This window comes from Lepisosteus platostomus, chromosome 4, assembly GCF_059453375.1.
Source record: "Lepisosteus platostomus isolate fLepPlt1 chromosome 4, fLepPlt1.hap1, whole genome shotgun sequence".
NCBI lineage: Eukaryota > Metazoa > Chordata > Actinopteri > Semionotiformes > Lepisosteidae > Lepisosteus > Lepisosteus platostomus.
The window spans coordinates 49,546,264-49,566,959 of NC_142614.1; positions in this window are offsets into that span (position 1 = coordinate 49,546,264).

The following is a 20,696-nucleotide window of genomic DNA, read 5'->3' on the forward strand; positions in this document are numbered from 1 at the left end:
TATGACAAAATCAGTCATTATTTTTCAAGTTATTACAGAGGTATTATATATTACATTTGAGTTTTTGCTGTTTTATATGCACAAGTAAACTGTAAAATGTAATGCTCATTTTCAAAGGTTAATTCATAGTTCAAAAGTAGAAAGAAAGAAGGCAACACTTTGCCTAATAAATAAAATTTCTTCAGATATGACCATACGTAGAAACAACCTTTACAATACTGGTTCCTTAGCAGCTAGCACAGTCCCCACTAGAACTTCATTTTATTTCTGTGTTAACAAGAACATATCTTAAGAAGGGTTTGCATTTTCTCAGAGGAAGAAGTCATTTACAGAATTTTGATTCAGTTTTGAATAAAAAAATAATTTTGATGCCTTTGTATTATTACACAAAGAGTGTTGATAGATCTTAAAATAACAGTGGAATATCATCAGTCCTGACATCAGCTTGAGTACAATCTATTTATAAAAGTTAAATAATAAAACACCCTCTCACAGGTCAGAAATAGCAACTGAGGATACATAGCTTACTTTATCTGTGAATAGTCTGGTGGTGAGAATAAATAGGTCATGGCTTAAAACACAAGGATTTATTCAAACTAAAAATGACACAAAAATATTTATAGATCAATGTGAACACTAGGAATCAGTTCTAGAGCTAGAGGAATTAATAGAGAATATAAGTTTATAACAGAAGTTCAGGAGAAAGGTTAGATCCTAATCTTGCCCACTTCTGTTCTCCTATATAAATTTATAAATAATCCCACCCTAGGACTTCGTTTCACACATGTCTCACACTCCTCCTGCCACCCCATCTATACCCTTGAAGCAGCTCCCTGGCTCATTCTTAACAATAGTGAGAGGGGAGTCTGAGCAGCATAGCTTCAGAGCTATGCTGCCATTCCATCAGCTAAGCAAGTCCTGCCAAATATTCTCTTTATATTTTGTTCCTGTGTTCATTCATTAAGATCTAACCGAATAACTGAAATCTATGGGTAAGTAAGACTGCTTTTGTATAATAAACAATCCATCAGGGAGGTTTGCACTCTAGATTGACGCCATAAAGAATACAAAACAATAAAGAAGACAATACAGTGCTTGCAAATACAAACATGAATGCCAAACTTTGCTTGGTGGATTTAAAGTCACATTTTAGCCAATCATCTTTTAAGAAAAGAGATAAGATCACTTTATTGGTCATATACAATTTCTTGTTTTAGGAACTTGTCTTTTCACATACATAGAGAAGCTTGGGGTCAGACCACAGGGTCTGCCATTTATACAGCACCACTGGAGTAGTTGGGGTTCAGGGGCCCAACAGAGTAGAATTCCTTTGCCAGCTGTGGGATACAAACCAGCAACCTTCTAGCCACAGGTGCAGATCCTTAGCCACAGAGCCACTGCACCACCACCATACTGTTTTAATACAGTATGTCACAGGCAACACAGTCCTTTCCGGGATGTTTAGCGCCTATTGAAGAAGAGGCGCGTCTTTCACCCACTGCCCTGTAAACCTGCAGGCACCAGGGAGACCACAGGGGACACTGTGCCACAAACCAGAGTAATGTTGAATTAGGTTCTGTTTTAAAACAGTGTAATTTCTAGCACTTTGAAGATATTATTGTAGCGCCAAACAATATGAACTCTATGAATTGTATGAATTGTCTACAATTGGTTGAAAAACCAATTATATGAGGCTTTTGTCCATATCCACAAAGACAAAGCTCATGCAAGAAAAAAAAAACTTTTTTCAGTTTGTTAAATAGTTTTATAAGGAAAACTAAATAATATTATGTACAGCAGTACCATATGCAATAATGAACAAATGTGAACAAAATAAAAACTTACTTTTTAAGAACTGTATATTAATAATACATTTAAAAGACCAATTTAATTATTTCAAGAAGAAAGTATATTTGTCAACAAAAAAAGTATCAACTATAAAATTACCTGCCGTGTTTTTTAAAACCTTTAAATAATATAAGGTCAGACATCTATCATTAAATCTTTTTAAAGGATGTTTTAGGATTCTGCTGTAAAATAAATGGAAAAACATATTTTACTCGGTGCAACTTCAGTGCAACAGTGAATTGCAATATTGACTGAGAATATGACTGACAAGAGATTGTAAGTATATCAATAACAGTTTTAATAAAAACTGGACATTTCCTCAATACTGTTTTACACATACAGTAAATGTATACTTTTGCTTAGGTCTACATAAGGGATGTCCATCTTGCTTCCTTAGTTGGCAAAACGTTTACTGTTGATGATGTTATGTCTAAGATCCTGAATTTGTTATAAATCTCAAAATCTTCATGAATGTGATCACAACAACTAATAACACAGTAAATTATTCTTAATTTGCCACTACAAAATGTGGTAGTAGCTAATGCATCACATTTACCAGCAAAATAAAATTTGGTCAGTTGTTCCTCGTTATTAACATCATTTTTTTTATTTATGCACATTCTTAAAGCTAAAAAACTACTTTTTGCACTAAAACACACAAATATGTTAGGATTAATTGTTATCTTACATGATTATAATGCTTCTTGGAGAGCACCATAGAATTGTGAATATCTACAGAAGAAGAAAATATTGAACGAAAAACATAACATTCAAAAAAACTTTTGCACAGCAGTGTATATCCATAAAATAAATATAGCATTTACTGGTAAACACTGTACATTAACAATTAAGAACTTAGGTAGATACTTGAACATATAAAAAACAACGTATATTATCTAACACCATTTCAAATGACAGGCCTCAACGGGTTTTGAAGTATGCTTTGTTCAGGCAAGAGATAGTTGATAACTGAATATCCTGGACTCTAAAGGCTTTCTGTAATAGCATAGGTTTCCAGATTCCCTCAGGGCAGGTAGGCTTTCCCTTGAGAATATCTGTTTGACATTCAGAGGAGAATTAAATTACATTAGTATCATATATTGGAGAGAATACCGTTTTTTTTAACCTAACTACAATGAAGATTGAAGGATTGAAAGTACATACAAAATACAGTATATTTATATGAATTGCATGGTGGCATCCTGTTAGTGCTCTTGTGTCTTGGGATTGATTGGGGAAAGACATTTGTGTGGTGTTTGCATGTTTGCTTAATTTTCTTATATTAATTTTTTTCTTATATTATATTTTTTCTTTTGTATTTTGATCAGGTGCTCCAGGTTCTTGGCTGGGTGCTGGCTGAGTTTGATTGGCCCAATGACATATTGGCTGGGTTTGACAGGACATGGATGTGCTGGCTGGGTTTGATTGGCCCAATGACACACTGTATTGGCTGGGTTTGATTGGCCATAGATGTGCTGGCTGGATTTGATTGGCCCAACGACATATTTTCTGGGTTTGATTGGCCATAGATGTGCTAACTGGGTTTGACTGGCTCATAAAAGTACTAGCATAAAAGTGCTGGCTGGGTTTGATTGGCCAAAGGTTTGATTGGTTGTTCTAAATTGTTCCTTTGAGCTGTTCACCTTGAGCTGGTCTGGTGGCCTGACCAGAGTGGATTCCTGTCTATGAGCTATGCCTTGACACATTGCCACATTGACACACTCCTCACCAGTACACACATTTTTCTGATAATGATAATGAGTTTCCATTTCACTTTCAATGTAGCCATACAGCCCTATATCACTTCAATGAATTTCCAATCAGAATTTGTATTGTTTTGTAAGGGCAAATGTTTTTTTGTGTTTCAGTGGATTATTTGTTTTAGGTATTTTTTTGCATGAAATTCCAACCTTGAATTTTATTCAACCTTGATTTTAAAAGTTTTTTTTTACATTGATTTATTAGCAGTACACATGCATGCAGACTTAAGCACATAGCACAAGAGACTACCTTATGTTGGTTCGGAACAGAAAGAAAAAGGCTTTTGTATTTCAGCCTAAATTGTCCTTTGTAAAAACTGGGTTTAACACCTATTTAGCCACTGAACCTCCACAGAAGAATATGAAAAAACAGGATACATGTGAATCACCTGCAAAAAAATCATAGAATATCAATGCACAGCATTGGAAATATCCCATTAATTTTCATGCTATTACACTTACAGTATGCACAATTTTTCATGCTTTTTGGTCCTTGAAAGTCTAGTGCCCTCTGGTATTTTATCTTCCTGACTTCCTAATTGCAAAATTGAACAGATTGTTTAATCTTGCAGGACTTCCCAGTCCACGTTCTTGTGATGCAAGGACCTCCTGGTTTTGTTCAAACTAAGTTATTGGTTTTAGGTAACCAATATTTTAGGTGCAGAAAACAGGTTAAGCAAGTCAAACATATTGCATTAGTAATTCACTTAAAAATTGAATTAATTAACAGAGAGCAATGGAAGGCAGCAGACTCCAGAGTCACAAGTATGAGGACTGGGAATTTATGCTTTACATCAGTGGTTTCTGTCCTGGTCCTGAAGGATCCTTGTGTCTACTTGTTTTCGGCCAATCTTGGCCTCTATTCACCAGTACTAATTGGTGCTGTAACTTTTCTGCTTTTTGGTTTAGAAAAAAAGGTTTTGTCTGCTTTTTCTGTAGTTACTGCTCGTTTTTAAAAAAGTACCTTAGTTAAAATGTATTATTTCCAGTAACGTGAGCTCATAGAGGGTGAGGCAGTCTCCCTAAAACTTGGTAATTAAACATTGGTCTGTTATTTCTGACTGAACCATTCACAATAGCTGATCAATTGATGGTGAACAGACACACGTGGCACTGTATCAGACAACTCCACCAATGAACATAACCAATTATACTTAAGATGAAGGAAAAAACCCCGCAGTGTTTTTCCTTCGGTTTGAGTCTAATTGGTTATATTTAAGCAAAAATACCTGAATGAGGTAAATTAACCTATAAGTTAAATAACCTGTGATTAAAAAGCAAAACCCAGAAGACACAGTGGTTACGAAGGAATAGGATTGAGAACCATAGTACTGGGGGTATTTTTGTAACTGAGGCCTGAATGCAGTAAAGAAAAGCCTAAACAAGCAAACGGATCAATTACTGGAAGCACTTAGCACTGGTGATTAAGGGCTCAACCATCCATCCATTTATTCTCGAACTGCTTTATCCAATACAGGGTCATGGGAGAGCTGGAGCCTATTGCAAGTGTAGCTGCAAGGCAGGATACACCTGGGATGGGCCACCAGTCCATCTCAGGGCACAGGGGCACACACAGACACAAACACAGACACACTCATACCTGCGCCAGTTTTCCCAGAAGCCAATTAATCAATTAATCAATTAATCATTTTGGACTGTGAAAGGAAACAGGAGCAGCTGGAGGAAAGGCACACAAAAACAGGGGAGAACATACAGACTCTACCCAGATAGCGCCCCAGGAATTGAACCCGAGGAAATGAACCCACCAACACAAAACAACAAACTTTTTTGGGTAGAACTAAAATATTATGGTATCCAGTAGAGTATGTAGCAACAGAATGTTAATAGCAAAAGCAAAAGATATCACTGGTTTCAGGATCTATTGAAAAAATAGCAAATAACAAATGAATAGCGTTTTCTATCCGTTGAATTCACATGGCACTATTTTCTCACGTTTTGAAAAAGCCTGTGTGGGACTGTGTTTGGTCTCCCCTTCCACTTTTAAGGGTGAAGAAGTCTCGTTCTTAAAGCTTTCCTGAGTTAACATTTCATTTTGCAATTAAAATGTTTTTAAAATGGAGATGAAACATGAATAAAAACCACCTTAGCATAAATCAAACTGATTGAGAATCTTGGCACTTCCGAAACATGACCTGATTCAGGGCTGAAGACTAAATGATCGGATACATCTGCAGTTTCTGCACGTGCAGGAGTCCCCATTTGTGTGCTATTTCTCAAACACTATCAGTGTTTTTATGGAGCATTATCAACATGAATTCAAATTTCCTGTATAATTCAAATAACACATTAACATCTGCCACAGGAGAAAGAGAATGAGCACTCAGAGTTGTGTGGTGTTTTAATGCTTCAGTGTTGCCTTTAATGAAAGACCTGGGATTTCAATAGCTTTGAATACATATCCTTTTATTTCCTTTCCACCTTTTAAATCGTTCTCCCCTGGATCCATGTTTATAAGGCATTCACCAGAGAAGGGATATCCTTGAAGAAGGTGGAGGAAGTGTGGAACTCCACGGCTGCACGTACTTGACGAAGCCCTGGGGTTTCCATATTGAACATATTAGTTTCACTTTTATCTGAGAGACGCAGAAAACAAGTTCTTCTTTTCTTTTGCTGTGCACCACAATGGTAATTTGCAAAGATGTGTTTTCACATTATAGCAAATGCAAACACGTTTCCTTTTTCCTATGCAAATAAATAGCCAGCATTTATGCACTGAATTACAGCAGCTGTTCTTTTATAAGCAATTCAATACAACTAATGTTCCCCAACAACCCTTCATGACATAGCCATGTGACCTGTTTATTAAAAATGGGATGGGTGACTGACAAATATCCAGTAAACTCTGTCTATTGTGCAATTCTAGAGAGAGCTGTTGGTCACAACTCATGGCAAACCACTGATTCTGGGGATTTCAATGTCAGTGACAGTGTATACTTTATATTATACACAGCTAATGTACTTCTATTTAGATGACATTCACATTCCAAATCTCATTCATATCTCTAGGTAATTATAATTGTATTTTAAACATCTTTAGTTGTTGACACTCATGCATCAGTAAGCAATGATAACTTTTCATGAGCTGTTTTCCAGATACTGTACATATTGTACCAACAGTAACTCTCAGGCTTGCTCCCACTGGTAACATTCAGGCAGACCTTAAATATTCTGCATCACCTCATGTGGGCATGGATGCAAGTTGCCTGCAGGTGTTACAGGTGTCCTGTCAGATCTTGTTTCCATGGTAACCAGCACTGAGTGACAGGTTAGTGGAGGTATGGTGAGCTACCATGGAAATACTAGCTCTCTTTGTAGCGTTCCAGCCTCATAATTTATATGGAGTAAAATTACATTTTACATAATTACATAGATTTTAAATCCGCACTTCTTAAATGTACACCCTGTCGACGTGTTGAAAATAAAAAGTGTCAATTTAATGCTCTAAATTTTTTTATAGAGTTTGTAGAAAGCTTTTGGAAGTCACTTTTAATTGTCTTTATTATTAAGAAGGATGACCACAGAAGAAAAACACTCAGTAGCATGTCACTGTGTCCAAAGTGAGAGAACTGCCTGAAAGGTAAAAGATGAATGACCTCAACAATTCTAGTGATAGCTATAGTTTTAAATGTGTTCTCAATCATCACAATATCCAGGGCTAAAAAGAATGATTACAAACAAGAGGTCATTTTTGTCTATCTAGTATGTTTGGTAGTTAGTAGCTAATTAATCCAAGGATCTCATACTGCTGTTTCTTGAAGGTAGCCAACAACAGTGCTAAGCAACTTGTTCCATACTCTTCCAACTCCTTTGTTTACAGAAATATCTCCTGTTCATGGCTGTAAATGCATTTGTATACAGTTGCCACTTATATCCTTTGAATCATATTTCTTTTTTTATTGTTAAGTAGTTCAGCGGGTTAACTTTGTCAATGGCCTTAAGGATTTTAAATACTTGGACCGTGTAATCTGTTAGTCTTCTTTGTTGAAGTTTATTCAGGTTCAGTTATTTGAATCTTTTAGTATAGCACATTCTTTTAAACACCAGAAATTATATAGAAATTATCTGGTTGCTCTTCTTTGGACTCATTCCCAAGTAGCAATATGTTTTTTAGAACATGGTAAACAAAATTACACACAGTATTCTAAATTAGGTCTTAATACTGAGCTTTGCAATTTTCACCTTACATCCTTTATACTGTATCTGACTAAATATATTAACTTTGTTGCTTTTTATTGCTTCCTCACATTGTCAAGTATATGTAAATAATATTTCAACATTTTCAGAAATAGCTCCATCATGCTCACATTTCCTTTTGATATTTATGATTTTTTATTTTTGTGATCTGTGTAATAGTCTACACCTCTTTACATTAAACAACACCTGCTTAGTGCTTATCTAGTCTTGAATTTAAACTAAGTCTTTCTTAATTTTTTTTTCAGTATCTACAATGTTTGCTAATATTTCTTTTTTGGCATTGGCATTTTTTGGCATCAGAAAATGTAAATAGTCTACTAACTATACCAAAATCTAGATCATTAATATAAATTAGGAAGAGCAGTGGTACAAGTACAGGTCCTTGATGTACTCCACTATTTCCATCACCCCAGTTTGGGCATTCACCCCAGTACTCTGTATTTTTTATCTATTAACCAATTTTCAATCCAAATATGCATTTCCCTCATCTGTAATCTGATAAAAAATGTTTTAATGAAACGCCTTCTCAAAACTTAAATACACCACATCATATGCTCTTGTGTATTCACAATAAATCAATATTATTGATAAGTTATTACAGTCTCTAGTAGCACATCTATAAAAGCAGGTCACAAATACAGATCTTGCAACCTGGACGAACTACTATAAAAAGGGTTTCTATGAAAGAAAAGAGGAATGTTGACATGAGAATTTAAGAATTTGTTAAAAGGCTACAGGAAGTACTTCCTTGAAGTTTTCAAGCAGAAAGGAAGATTCACAACATAATAAATTTGGATCTATTAAGTATTGTTCCCAAAGCCCTAATACAATCTAAAATAACCCTTACTGATATTCTATGTGTGAGCAAAACAACCATCTGGAAAGCTAGTGTTAACTTTAGGGAAGTGTCCTCATTTATACACACCTGTAACAAGCAATCTACCAAACCATCAACAGGTGACAGCACTTTTTTCAATTGACATGAAAACCAGGTCTAAACTGTGGGCGCATTTCAAGATTACTATAAATACTGCTGAAATACCAGCAACATCAGGTAAAGAGAATTAGAAAAGCATTCAGAAAAGAAAAAAAGAGAGAAATAGACTAAGCACTATGGATTTTTACCTCATCACACAAAAAGACAAGCAGGAAATGTCCTCAAATATATATATATAATATTTAGAGCTCATTTGTTTTTTCTAAGCCTGCCTGATGGACAATTTCACTTCAATAAACAAACAATTACTGACATCTGGCAGCTGCTTGAGGTTAATCTGGAAAGAGGCATGGAGAGCACACTATTTGTCCGTAGCACTAAGAGTCTGTATGGCAACAGCTGTATACGCTACTGGCGGTCCATCATACCGTAGCTTATATTGCAGTCAGGAGCGAATTGAATGCAAGTGGATTGCAAGATATAGCTTTAGTAAAATAAGTAGGGAAATTCAAACACAGCCCTTCTTCCACAAGATGTAACAGAAGATAAATCGGGGTTTTCTTGTGTCCTTTGAACCATCAAAGGATGCACACATACTCTACATGAAGTGCAGCTGCATGCACCAGCACAGAATTCTGCATTAGACATTCACATAAAAGGTGATGTATTCGATAAATGTGCTCATTGTGTGTGATGCCAAAGCTACATTGACAATCCATTTGCAAATTATCCCAGTTTTACTCATGACTTTCCTTTTCTTATCAGGTTTGAAATTCCCTCCATTCACTATCACAGAGGAACATATGATCTTAAAGGGACTTGTAGAGTCTTTATTGGATGTGATCTTACTTGCAGACTTTGCTTACTTTGATTGGCTGATGTATTCGTTTGGCTATTGATGTGCATTTGGCAACATAAAAAAATATTTAATGTGCACTTGCAGTAGCTCCCTCAGATTTTTTTCTGCTAGGGAGATTACCTGTCCACAATTTTATTCTAATCAGGGATTCACAGGTTTAGAAATAAAACTAGAAAACTATATGATGAAGGATTGCTTTGTAATTTTGAAACATGACCTTTTATGAGGTCTTTCATTTTCACTGTTCACTAAACTTACCTGTTTATCATTGTCATCATCCGAAATTGCCACCATCCATCAACACATGTTAAGGACATTTAGTTACCAGTTTTATTAATGTTGTTATTAACTCATATTGCTAATCACATTTGTGCATAAGCCATCATTTTTGCTGCATTTCTGTTAGTCAGCCTAGTCTCCTGTCTGTCACCAAGATGTCATCATTTTGTGTTGGGTAACACAGACCCTGACTCACATCTGGTTTAAATGGAGTCTTACCTCCATCAAGAGGAGCTGGCGGTGGATATTAGGGTGTTGAACCTGGTATTTACAGTGTAGCAGTCAGTCAGGTTTTGTTTGGTTCATGTAACCAAGTCTGTGTGCTGGATTTGTATCCTTGGCCTTGGCCACATACAGATTCTGGGGAATTCTCTGAAGAATTATAGATTTGGTCTTATTACACTAAGTTTTCTACATTAAATATATGGAATATTGAAATTACATATAATTTGTTTTCTTTTATAAATATTTTCTTTTGTAACTGTTTCAAACATTTTGTTCTCCTATACATTATTATGACGTCCGTGACCACTGGTGGATTTACAGGCAGTTTAATCACAGCTTGTTTATAAGAGATGTTCCACTTATTGTATACATACTCCTAGAAGTACAGTATTTGTTTGTCATTCATTTGTAATTACAACGTCAAATTTCCACTTCCACTTGTATTTCCATGCTTAACAGCTCAATAAGGAAATGACTAAACTTGATTCTTTGTAGTGCCATGCAAAATATTCAGACCTTTCACATAGACTCCCATTTTGTGGAATTACAAAATGATACATACGTATTTTTGATAACTATAATGCAAGTCACCATTGTGCTTAACTGCAGGAATGGTGTTGACTGAGTGATACACTATGCTGCTTGCATAAGACCTGAAGTTCCAGTTTTTGTCTTGACTGGCCACCGATCTTTTCCAGTATCTTTTAGATGTTCTGTAGCAAACTCCACTTTCATTTTTTCATTTCCATACAAGATTTCTTTGTGGAGTGACCAATGTATTGCTCACACACAAACATTTCTCCCATCTTAACTACTGTATCTCTTTCAAAGTCACTGTTGGCCTCACATTGGCATCTCTAACCAGTTTCCTCCTTGACTGTCTACTCAGTTTGGACTGACAGTTATATCTAGACAGTGTCTGGATGCCTTCTTCTTTTGAATAATCAACTTCACCAGGCTCATTTCCTTCTCTTGATTTGGTCCTTTATCCAGTGGTATTCCTGAATTGTTTTGAAAGCTCCTTGGTCTTCGTGGTTGAATCTTGAAATTCACTACGTGACTGAGGGACCTTAGATGTATTTATTCTGAAGTCATGTGAACCATTAATATTGCACAGAGGCCATTCAACTAATTGTCTGGCTCATCAAGGTAATTTTGTGCACATAAATTCATTTAGGTTTAAGCAATCGTGTCTTTTCCATTTTCCTTTCATATTAATAATATTTTTACTTCTTTCTTTTTGTTTTGTGCTTTGAATGAGTGGCAAACATTTTGTATATAACAAATATTAAGTGGTACTTCAAAGGGTCATGACTGCCAGCTTTAAATTAAAGAAATGATACAGGAAATGTAGGGAAAATTAATTATATAGGAGGTTAATGTGTCTATTTTCTATTACAAAGTAATGTGCAAATAGCTGCAAAGTTCTGGCAAAGCATTTTCAATGATTTTTGCTCCTGGGTAAGTAGGTTGTTCAGTATTTGAACCACATTGACCCATTGGTCCAGAGATTATAATTAATTAAGATATTATTTCATGATATTAAGCAAACAGACAGCACACTCCCCCCAGCTGGGACACCAGTGCATCCCCAGAAAACACTGGTACCCATTCATACAGCTAGGTTGACAGGAGCAAGTGGGGTAAAGTATATTATTCAAGGTACAACAGCAGGTCTACAGTGGGGTCTTGAACTCACAACCTGCCAAATAGGAATCCAGAGACCTGCCCACTCTGTTACACAGCCCCATCTTGCCACAACTAGCACATTTTTCTATAATTATAATATACTCATTAATTAATAAGCATGTTAATTTTAAATTGAAATGTATATTCAGTTAAAAGTATTCTTTATTTCTGAATGTATGAAATATGCCTCAATTTATATTTTTATTTGGGGAAAAACACTCCTGTCATCATTATTTATTGAGATGCTCCGTGCCATCCAGCAGTTTAAGATGTAGTACATTTATTACACAGAACCTCCCAAGAGCAACTATCGACTTTGGGTGCAAGTCATTTCAAATTGCCACTGCCAATGATTGGAACAATCTGCAGAGTAAGCCGAAACTATCCACCTTCATACCTGAAGGCATGTTCAGCTATTTGATTAAATCTTTTCTGCCTGACACTTGCACTTGTTAACACTGCCACGTCCTGTTAAGTTGTATTCTGTTATGTTATTTGCTTTTTATTGATGTTTTTTAACTTTTCCTTCTTTGTCTCCTCTTCAACAATGGATAAAGTATTATTCATTATTTTACAATTATATCCAGGCTAATCAACCTAGACATACAGTATGGGTGTGGGAAAACAAACAGAATTCATGTTTTACATTGAAGTACAATTTGTGGATTTAAGGTGGGCCCTATTTTGAAAGAGAAACTTGAGTAAATATTTTACTACTGCAAAATGCTATGTAAGTAGACCTGTGTCTTATTCACAAGAAAACAAAAGAGTGTAAAACTGGTATTTCTTTCTTAATGTGTATGAGACAATATTATTTGCAACTTTGCAGAAAATTTGCAACTAAAGCTTGAAGTAGTAGTAGCTGATCACAAATCGAGTTTTTGTGAAAGTCAAATATAACAATTATATTTTATATTATTACATATATTTATATTGTGCCAATATATTTGTATTTGACAATGAAATTATATAAAATGTTAAAACACCATGCAACGCATGTATTAACAAAACACAACTATAAACTGCTAATTAATTCTTAACTTTTAAGAAATGTCCCTGCGTGAGGCACAGAGGTGTAGCAGTTAGTGCCTACATAACATTGATTGATTCTGGCCTTTGACATATGTGTGGAGTTTGCATGTTCTCTGGGTGCTGTGGTTTCCTTCCACATGCTAAAGACACACTGGTTGCTATAAACTTGCCCATAATCAGTTCCTGGTGAGGGTCATGCTGCACTCTTCACAATTCCTTATGTTCATATGAAAGTAGTATGATTTATAGGATTATTGTCTATTACATTAAAGAGATCATATAACAGCTTGATTAAATGTAGGAAATGTGTAATAAAACGACTATTGTAACGTATGTGATATGTTGGAGAACAAAATTGTCCCATATAATGAGGAACTCTGTAGTCACAGAAACATATTTTAAGAAGATAACAATAATGCACAGTTATGAAGGATATGCATTACGAAATTAGATTAACAGTACTAAACACTATCAAAGTAATGTCATCCTTCAAGCAAAGCCATCAGCAAAAAACTAGGAAGAACTGAAAGTCCTGACTGGGAAAAGTATGAAAGACTGCTCCAGCCTCGTTAATGAAAAAAACCTTTGAGACAAAGGCAATCAGACTTAATAGGGTTAGAGCAATTAAACCTACATCTTAACAAGGTGTGAGAACCTAAATCTCAAAATTTTGTAATAGAATTTTGAATAAACAAGGGATGAAGTACACTTTTGGTCTTATTTCCATGTGAGGAATCATTATTCCATCTGAGAAATTATTATTAAAGAGATGGGGGCCCCTAAGGTGAAGAATATATCAAAGACAGGTTCTCAGACCTTGAGAGGATTCAGTAAACACTGGGGAAAACGATCCTATCTTCAGAGTCGTTATACCATTTCATTCTGGGGAGGCTTTAAAATAAACATGCTTTGCTGAAATTCTAGATACCCTAAACTATATAGAAGGTTAATGCGTCTATTTTTTATTACAAATTAATTTAAACACATTCTTTTAGGTTTTTTTTTTGCAAAACAAAGAATATAATATGTTTACATTTTACTTTTTGATTTGTATCAGGAATTCAAATGAATCAATGTATATTCAAGAAAGATTGAAATATTAATTATGTTAAGGAACATAGTATCAAGCTTAGTGATTAACCTGGAATGTTTCTCTTGTACATAAAGTCTTGTCCCCTGATAGGGACTTCAATAATAAAGCCACCTTTGTAAACTATTTCCCTTCTGACAGAAAAGGTCATTAACAATTTTTGCAGTTACACGACAACAAATCTTTGTTCGTCGTCTGCAGAACTAGGTTTAAACCATACAAAGCTTCTGCTGAAATGTAAGGTAAAGACAATCAAAAAGAGAGGATCAAAAGGGCATTTCTTTTTATCCTTGGTGAAGAAACAGAAAACTATAAATTGTAGTAATGTGTTATATCTTATGATGATGGATGGAAGTAATCTGGAGCAAACTGTTTTTAACTTAAGTTTTTTGAAAACTTCACAGCCACAAGGGGTATAAACCTGATATGTTTTAATATCCAGAGGCTTGCAATGGAATGTCTCTTGATGTTCCAAACTAATTAAGGTACTTCTTCCTGGTGTTGGATCTATTGAAACCCAGGTGACTCATTTTTTTAATTAAACATCTAAAATCTTTTAACATACTAAGTGATGAATAACTGCAATTACAGTACATCATTTTGTTAGGTTGAAAAATATTTGGAGGGTTCCATTTTTTCTTCCTAGTAAAGTCTTAATGGTAGCTATCAAAATGAAAGAGACATACAATGAAGAGTGCAAGTTTTTCTTCCATCAGTTTAAGCAAACAAAGAAAAGTTTTAAAAAATATATATATTTCTTTTGGTTCAAATTATTTTTAAACAGCCCATTACAATTTGATTCGACTCAATGCCGACTCAATACCATGGACTCAAAAGACAACACTAGCCTGGAGGAAGATGAGGCATAATGTGCCCTCCAAAATTGGTTGGAGCACAACTGTAAGGATTTTGTTTTCAGGTAAGTACTGACAATAACAGTACGAAACTTTTCCAGATTTACAGCAGCCAAACCAGCAATTCTGGTGACTGGTGCGTGATAAGACAACATAACCTCACACAGCGACAGCTGTGTTTTTCCTCAGATGTTGTTCTCCACCACAGCTGTCTAGCAGGCATAACCTCAGATCATTAAGTAGCAAAAAAAGTTATTCATTACCAAAATACTATAAACAATAAGAAATGTGATCCAGTTCAACCTGTCTCATGAGGCAAGGAATGCATCTTAAAAAATATAAGTCAAAAGAAAGGAAGTGGCTCATTTTTATGTCAGACTATGACTCAGACATCTTTGCTTTAACAACTCACCTTTCCTTTCAAAATCTCATGAGAGTTTCACTCTAGTGGCCAACTTGTCTTCCTCAAAGCTGTTATTAGAATATATGTGATAACATTATTTTATATAAAGGCAAAATTATATGAAGGATAGCTTACATATACAAAATACAGTAATATATCAGTTGTCCTCTGAAAATGTTTTTCGTCAGATAGTAATCTAGGGTTTTCACTTAAGCAAAAAGATTTCCTTTCAACCTGAGATGTAGGTCAAGCAGTCATGCTACACACCTGCATGCATTATGCCTCTCAAGATGCTGTATCTTTTCATCTATATTAATTTGGTGGCTTTTCATATTGGATTTAGAGAAATGTATTACAAGGTTTTTAGAACATCCCAGTCACCTCAAAATTTTATTTCACATTTTTAGTCCCAACAACCAAGTTAAACAAGACACATTTCATGTATTGGATAGCTGCACTGGAGTTTGACTTTAAAATATCATTTGTGGGCCGATGTTAGCTTTCATTTGTGGACATCTGTGTACAAATCTACTCTAGTGTAAATAACCTCTTGCACTGCTATTAAGAAAACACAGCAAAATAAATGATAAAAAAAGAATTCATCTACATTCAACCTAAAACTAAAACCAGCTGTTGTTGCATTCAGCCTTGCCAATCCTTCAATGGTTAACAGAAATTTAACATCAAAATGTGTTGCTAAATGTACCCTAAAGTATTAAACTGAGCAGGCACATAAATGGCATGTTATAAGCCATTTTTCTCAAATAATCACTTATACAAAAAAACAGATGTAAACAATTTTGACTGTTAGAATGTTCTACATGCAAAAAACACCGAAAAAACTAGCATCTTTACATTCTTTACTAGTGAGTTTTATTTGTTTAAAATCCAGAACCATTCTTTATTTTTCTGTGTACATGCACGGTGGTTAGCACTGCACCATCTCTGCCATCTATGTGGAGTTTATATGTTGACTTGGGTTTCCTCCAGGAGCTACGGTTTCCTCCCAGTCCAAAACAGTGGTAGGTTAATTGGCTTCTGGGAAAATTGTCTCTGTTGAGTGTGTGCATGTCTGTTTTTGTGTCCACCCTGTGATGGACTGGCATCCTGTCCAGGGTTAACCTTGCCTTACATCCATTGCTTGCTAGGATAGGCAGTGGTTAGAAAGCAGATTGAAGATGTAAGAAATTATGTAAATTACTTACAAAGTACAGTATAAACACAGTGTATTCAAAACATGCAAAATATTTGAAAATATATACACTTTAGCCATGTTTTATTAATACAAACTAGGAACACTATTGTGAGTCTTCTTGATTAAAGCCTTGTCCTGCTGGATTTAAATTGGACACACCTGCCTTAATTGGTTGTTTTGTCTCCTGTGAAATGAAATTCCACAGGAGGGATAAAGAGCTTATTTCATTGGTCCTGTAGGAAATTGAACATTCTTCAGGATCAGCAATCAGGATATATCAGCAGTCTGGTAGAGAGGACTGGGTCTGTGGTTAAGCTTCTGCTTTTGAGGGAAAATGTGAGAGGAAGTTGGACTGTAAATGGTTTAGATCGCACTGGAGTAGATATTTTACTCCTGTGGTTTGTCATCATCAGGTCTTAATACCAGGGAAAGTTTAAGAGATAATGGAAAAACTTGCAAGTAGGTTGGATTTAGTTATGAAAGATAGAAACAGAGTGAGCCATGCAGAGTACACCAGTTAGTCTCCGAGGAGATATGGAACATGTATCTCCAAGTGAAGGAAAGACTAGCTTTGGATGAGTTTGCCAAGGGTTCCAGTGAATGAAAAGAGTTTATTTTTTGTGTTAAAGAGAAATTGACAAGAATTAATCTGTTCTGACTCCTCTGGTGGAATATTGAGGATGGAAGCATCATTCTGCAGGAGAAGAGTAACGGAAGATCTTTTTCTGATTAATGCCTCTGTGAAATGTTTTTTGCAGGTTTCCTCACAAGGGGATCACCCTACCAACTAAATGTACACCCCTGATCTGTGGCATGCTAACTCAAGGCCACAGTCTGTGGCTCAGGGGTTAGCACTCACCCCATCTACAGTATATGCTGAACAAAAAATAGTTTTTTAGTCAATAACGTATTAGGTTTTGAGAACTAAATTTTCAATAGCAGGATATTCTTTGGAATGACAAAAGTAAAAAAAATAAAAAAAATATTGGATATTGAGGCAGACCCCTGATTTGTGTTGATCATACCACACAACAGAAAAACCAGACAAATGGCACATATACAGAAGTGCTGGCACTAACTTCTATTCTTCTGGATCAGATGTGCCATAGACTGCACAGCAGGATATGAATATGGCCAATATTAAGTCAGAACAAGAAGTCTGTAATGTTAAAACCTCTAATACGTGTATAAGGTGAGATGCCATTTTTGTGCTCAGAATTCAGTGAGAAAGCAGTATTAGGTTACAGCAGTACACTCTCTGTGCATTTTTTCCTAATACTATAGTAATTAACAAAACAAATTTGTGACAAACAGAACAAATCAATCTGTTCTGTTCAATCTGACCAACTTGCACAGAACTACAGAATTTTTCCCACGTCTTTTTTTCCCATGCTTTTCATGTCAAATGAAGGTTGGCAATGAGGAAAGCTAGTGTAAACCTCCATCAGCTTTTTGACTAAGAATAAGAACCAGACAAATCAGAAAGGCTGCAATTTGCTAAAGCTGAGCTAGATAGCACGTTATTTCCTTTGTGATTTTTGAGGCATTGTAAAAGCATCTGCTATTGAGCACAAAGCAAGAAGCCCATTTCAGCACACTGTAGACACCAGACATCTGTTAACAAAATAACTGAAAATACTCATTCTTTACTTAGGGTGATGGATTTCATTTCAACTACTGCTTTAATATAAAGGTGTGGATTTCCTCTACAATACCACTTTCCACAAATTCACAATAAAGGGCTCTGTTGAATAGAAGAAACTATGCTTAGCCAGCAAGAGAGTCTTACCTGCTGGCTATAAGTCTGTATTGTGTTTAACTAGATTCTATGCTAAAGTGGAAATATTTACAATAGCTCTTCCAAAGTTGACAGGCACCTTTCAAATGTTATTTAAGCTATGAGCCCTAATATTCTGGAAAGGAAACAGAGCTTTCCCTAACATTTTGACTTATAATAAATGAGTATTCCTTTTAATATAAACAACTAAATATCACATTTTCCTTGTCTTTGAAATGCTGCACGTCTTCCTTGTGTTGGGAATAACATTGTGTACTGTGAACTGTGTAATATACTTGCATAAATTACTATCAAAGATATTTATTCTCATAAGTGCAATATGAGTGTTTGCTGTATTGCCAAATTCAATATAGCTGTCATAACTATACAATCAAATTGACTATACACAATATTTTGTGAAGTTTGTTTCGAAGGCTAGTTATTTAATGATTTTTTTTTTTGAATTGACAAACACAAAAAGGAACTAGCATCGGACAGGAGGTGTGATACACCCTGGAAGGGATGCCAGATCACCACAGGGCACACGCAGACACAAACACAAGTACACTCACACTCGCACCAGAGCCAATTTTACAGAAGCTAATTTATCTACCAGCATGTCTTTAGTCTGTTGTTGGAAAGTGGATTTCTTGGAGCAAACCTATATGAAAAAGGAGAACCACAAATGCCACTCAGATAGCACCCCAGGAATTGAACACAGGGCCCCAGAGTTGTGAGGTGGCAGTGCTAACCACTGTGTCACTGTGCCCCTCCTGGCAACTTCAACTTGCTTGTTGTGTATTATATGTCTTTTTCTATGAGAAACAAATTAGCTTATTTAAAAGTGACTAACGAATGTTTCTAAAACCTGGCTGAAGGCAGGGACTCGAGCTTTAAAAATAAATTAAAACAAATTCATGATTGATAATCACATCCAATTAGTACTACTGAACATTGCCACAATAGAAAAGGTATGTCTGTATAGCACCCCAACATTCACTGATTGATCATTACCACCACCAGCTGAACACACTGTTTCAGAAAAGTATCAGTGCAAAACGAACAAGGAGGGCTCTGGAAGTACCCATTAAAATAGTGTGTTGAACTTGCTCGATGCCTTTTGAGATTTTTCATTAACAACATTTTTCAATGGATTCGTGGAATGTGATACCAAGCCATTTTGTCAAAGCTGGTACCCTCTTCCATTTAAGAATTGGTTATATGAGATCATTGGGTTCAATAGCTACTAACTACCAATCCGGTTGGATGGGCAGAATGTCCTCCTCTCATTTCCAACCTTATTCTTCCTTCTATCCTTTTTTTGTTATTTTTATACTTATATATGTTTTATCAAAGTTGATTCAAAGTTGTGATAAAAGTTAAACATTATAACCGCTTTAAACCGTCATCCAGTGACGATCACTGTTTGGATTCTAAGACATGGACCCATTCAGAAAGATGGTAATGAATAAAAAAAGGAAAATGAGACATTTGAAAAAAAAAAGATGAATCCTTAAATAAGATGTTCTATGGGTAGACTTTTCTTGAAGTGAAAAAATATTTTATCTTTGTTTTTAGACAGGATGGTAAACTAAAATAAGGAAGACCAAAACACTGAAACTGCTCTATATTTTTTTTCAAACAGAAAATATGCTAGGTTACTGTCATATGTCATAAATTTAATGAGCATACTTGCTATGTTCTACATTTCAAAATACAATTTAATTAGTAATTAAAAATACCAATGGTGCATGTTTAAAAGCTCAAACTCCAGATTCACAACTTACATATACTGCGATATGATCTATATGATCCACATCCTGTGTCTTCAAACTCAAATGTGCAAATGGTGTGGATTTGTACATCTGCCCGCATCACATACTGTAATAAGCAACATTCTGTTGTTAAGTTGTTACATACAGCTAAGAAGGCCTGAGTGCCTGAGTCTTCCAGTTCATAGTGCTACTGAAGTCAGGTGAAGGTTGATGAATGGACCTTGAGCTACGTAGACAAGCGATTTCATGTGGTATTTCAGTGTAAAATGAAGGGAAAGAGGCCTTGTTTAATAACCTCACACAAACCAATTACAAATACAGTATGTAATTCTTAATAAATCTTGAGCATAAGTAACAAGTATCCTTTATTTTCAATAAAACTTAATGGTCGTAAATGCAAAATACTGTGTGTAAAACCGTCTTTGGTCTAATCATAAAAATAACTTTTAAAATGGAAGATTACATGATAGAATATTCGACAATGGTTGAGTAACGTGTTAGAACGATATTTAATTTCTTTTTATATATTGTTCTTGTTTTTCTAGACATTATATATGTATATGTATATACATAATGTACTGTATATGTATTATTTTGATTTAATTTGGTTTCAATGCAATTTAAAAAAAAACACAAAAACAGGCATGACATTAATTTTAACTTCTCACATTTATTGAAAAAGTTCACACATGGACTCCTTTAATACAATTTTGAAATAATACAGTCAGAAATATTTAAAGCCCCAAACTGGATGTTGG